A 4543-nucleotide genomic window follows, 5' to 3' on the forward strand; every position below is an offset into this window, starting at 1 on the left:
TGTAATTTAAGTATCATAGATACATAGGCCTGTATACTAGAAGACATGTCTTGTGTCTGTGGCTGGTGTAACTTTGTGTTATTGATATTTATTCCAGTGGGCAGCGTCTCTCCCTCCTGGTAGTTTATATCAAATGGACACAAAATAAACTAAATGTAATAAGTTTAGATGAGTGTAACGTACAGTGGTTTAGTGTGTGTGGTTGACTGGTTAGAGTGATTAGCACATTGATTGTGTTCCACAAAACCGTATCGAAATAACAAGTGTACCAGTTATGCTGTTTTCCCGTTATTCTTCTGTTTTCGCGAGGTGTTTCTTAAATGTTTAGTTATTTAAACATGACTTAACGTACGTGTTTTAAAGACTTAACGTACTGAGAATACCGTTTTAAAAAACAACAACTTTGTGACGACGTAACAACACAGGTGGTTAAAACATAATGTCCAAATGTTTCAAGAACAGATCGCCAAGTTTCTGATGGTTCTGGACAAAAGCAGTATTATAACAACGTAATAAAGGTCGAAAGTGTATGTTTTAGCAACAGGTCATCAGTTTTTGGTATTTCTGGCCGACGCTGTCTTGTATTTTTCTTCTTCTCCAGACTGTTGATGTCAGTTAAAACACCATCTGGTTCCTAGTGAGACTGGTGCATGGTTTCTTGTGCAAGTTTTTAAATAGACGTATAAGAGGGTTGCTGCACCCGTCTTTCTACTTAAGAGCACGGTGTCATTGCCTTCTGTAAGTTTAACCACAATAAAGATCACACTGCATGCTATATCCATGTCTAAAACATAACTGTTTCATCATTACTTGTATTTGGTGTTTCAAACGCTTCAGTAGTTTGAAAAACATTTCACTTGAGAAAAAAAGTTGTGAAAATGTAATTGTTGTGAACAAATTATGTTCATACTAGTATTTTACAGATTTTCAAACTGATAAAGTTGACACAAGTTAGCGTCATGTGTTGCAGAAAGTTTTAACAAAAGAAGTGTCGATAGATAGATGAAGTCATGAGTGAAGTGTCTACAGAACGATGAAGTCATGAGTAGGGTATTTACATATCGGAGAAGTCATGGGTGAAGTATATAGATGGGAGAAGTCATGGGTGAAGAATCTAGAGATCGGAGAAGTCATGAGAGAAGTGTCTACAGATCGATGAAGTGAGGAGTGAAGTGTCTACAGGAAGATTAAGTGATGAGTGAAGTGTCTACAGATTGGAGCAGTCATGATTGAAGTGTCTGGAGATCAATGAAGTCGTGAGTGAAGTATCTACAGATAGATGAAGTCATGAATGAAGTATCTACAGATTACGAAGTCATGAGTGAAGTGTCAACAGAATGATGAAGTCATGAGTAGGGTATTTACATATCGGATAAGTTATGGGTGAAGTGTATAGATGGGAGAAGTCATGGGTGAAGTAGAGATCAGAGAAGTCATGAGGGAAGTTTCTACAGATCGATGAAGTGAGGAGTGAAGTGTCTACAGATAGATTAAGTCATGAATGAAGTGTGTACAGATGGGAGAAGTCATGATTGAAGTGTGTACAGATAGATTAAGTCATGAATGAAGTGTCTACAGATTGGAGAAGTCATGATTGCAGTGTCTAAAGATTGGAGAAGTCATGAGTGAAGTGTATACGTATTGGAGAAGTCACCAGTGAAGTGTCTACAGGTTGGAGAAGTCACGATTCAAGTGTCTACAGATTGGACAAGTCATGATTGAAGTGTCTATAGATTGGAGAAGTCATGATTGAAGTGTGTGCAGATCGTTGAAGACATGTATGTCTATATTTTCACATGTAAGTGATATAACTTACTATACAAGGGCTAATGTTGTTTGCTAAACAGTTTGAACTATACATGTCAATCTGTTGAAACAGACCATAGAAGTGCTTCCTGGCTGTAGGGTGTTCCCATAGCAACGAAATATTGACAAGTCTAGTTTAAAAGTTCAGTGGCTGTAAGCTCCGGCAGACAGGAGGAGAGCCAGGCTGGAGCCACGAGGTCTTTGTTATCTTATGCGTTTGAGTAAACGATTTGATGTGAACAGAAAAGGCTTTTTACAGGTCATAAAAATCCTGGAAAATCAATGGCTTTTTATCACGAGGTCCTGGAAAAGTCCTCGAAAGTCTAACCCCATCATTCTCTGTTTTTATTGACTACATTGTGTTCATCTCTGTTTCACGAAAAACGATCTTTAAAAAGGGACTTGGCAACACTGGTCCGTAACAAACTTTGATCTACGCTCCCTCTTCTGCAAGTTAACAGGTATCACGTGATTATTGCTGGAATAGTAATGATAAGTTCAAGACTCCGATTCCAGCACTCGAAACTGAGTCGATATGAAACCAAAACAACTGCCAGCAGAAAAGAGAGAAAGATGCATAACATTTATTGTTTTAAATACCGTTTAAATGTGAGGATGAGAAAATGCACAGGCTGAAACCACGTCGAAATATAAAGGTTTTATTGAGCCACTAGGTGTCCAGTTTTTTGAAAAGTTCTTTGTTAGGTGGAATTGTTATAGTAAGCTGGTTGAGATAACGATCAGAAATAACGTATGTTCGTAAACCGCAGAGCAGACGTTTAAAAATAATGTATGGGAGACATGCGCAATATCACGAAAGTGGTTTCGGTAACAATACGAGTGTGAGTTTTTGCTTTGTTGTCTTGGTTGGCAAGGTGACATGTCGTCATATCTGTTCAGCAGCCAATCAGATACATGTTGTTATATTGTAGAGTTGAAATAATATGTTCAATAAATATATGGCTTTGGTTAGCTGTGGTCAAAGTAGAGTATGTGGGTAAAAGATGCAAGACTTATCATCACTTGTTATTAAACTAAAGTTGGAACAATGAACGTGGTCATTTAGAAATTCTCTTAATAACTTGTTTCACTGACTTTTTCTTTTTACAGCCTAAGCTTTACTGTTATTGTTAGAACATTTTGTGTAGCTATTACTACATTTTTTTTATAAAATGTGATAAAACCTTAGTTATTTAATTTTGGTGGAGTTCTGTTAAATCATGCCCCTAACTTGACAGTTTGTTTCTGGAATTTTATTCCATTAACCTGTGTTAACCATATTTTCAAAAGAACACATTAATACCAGTAAAACTTTATATAAATTTTACTGTAGCAGCTGGTATTTATAATGTTTGGGTACACAAATGGTGCCCTCCCCACTTCATGCTGGCTCAGTGGTAAATCTAAGGACTTAAAATGCTAAGAATAGAGTTTCAATACCCACAGTGGGCAGAGCACAGAAGATACACTATTGTTTAGGTTTATGTGTAATAACAACACAGAGATAAGTTGTGAAAATTGTATGAACTTGTTATACTTTCTTCTTGTAAGGCCAGTTAGTTTTCAACTTTTGTTCATGTATTTAAGTACCAAACACTTTCATGATACATGTCATTTTGATCAATGATTGACTTTTTTTTAAGATAAAGGTCTTAACAGTTGTTTGTTTCCTGGCTAGTTTTTGGTTTTGTATACAATTCAGAAGTTGGAACATAAACTGTATTATGTGTTTTGTATGAGTTTATTTTATCTAAAGCACGCAATACTGCAAAAGTATTCATTTAATCATCTAAACTAGTATAATCCCAGGTCTGTCTTTTAAGGGTTTCATTCAGTTATTTATTATCTCTGTAAAGAATTCCCGTAGAGGTCAGCCTCTCTGAAAGAAGAATCTAAATGTATAACTTAAGCCTGATAATTCAGTAGATAAAGCAAAATAAATGTTTACCAACTCACTGCTAAATAGTGCTGTCCTTTAATGATTGATCTCCAGGCTTTCAGTGTTGCCATAATGTTTCCTTGTTCTTAAGGAAGGTTGATTAATGTTCTCAATCATGCATCTGATGAGAGCTGATAGACCTCAAAACTACACTTCTCAGCTGACTGTGGTGTGGGGTTTCTTGCCCAATATGAGAAGATATGTTTCATACTGCAGGCATGTTGACACCTGCAGTCATATATTCTGTAAAATTTAATATTAAGGAGTTTTTTTGGGGTCAAACATGTGCATAAATGAAGGATAACTTACATGTAAAAAAGCTCTCTGTTTTAAATTACTTATCATCATTTTGCTGTAGTTGCTTCCTTAATTTTTTTTTTTGTAATATCAGTTCTTCTGTTGGTAGTTCCAGAAATTATTAGTCTTAATACATCAGTTGTTCTCTTGGTAACTTTGTGTAAAAGATGAGTCTTAATACATCAGTTGTTTTCTTGGTAACTTTGTGTAAAAGATGAGTCGTAATACATCAGTTGTTTTCTTGTAACTTTGTGTAAAAGATGAGTCGTAATACATCAGTTGTTCTCTTGGTAACTTTGTGTAAAAGATGAGTCGTAATACATCAGTTGTTCTCTTGGTAACTTTGTGTAAAAGATGAGTCGTAATACATCAGTAGTTCTCTTGGTAACTTTGTGTAAAAGATGAGTCGTAATACATCAGTTGTTCTCTTGGTAACTTTGTGTAAAAGATGAGTCGTAATACATCAGTTGTTTTCTTGGTAACTTTATGTAAAAGATGAGT

This window comes from Limulus polyphemus, unplaced genomic scaffold (genome assembly GCF_000517525.1).
Source record: "Limulus polyphemus unplaced genomic scaffold, Limulus_polyphemus-2.1.2 Scaffold4897, whole genome shotgun sequence".
Lineage (NCBI taxonomy): Eukaryota > Metazoa > Arthropoda > Merostomata > Xiphosura > Limulidae > Limulus > Limulus polyphemus.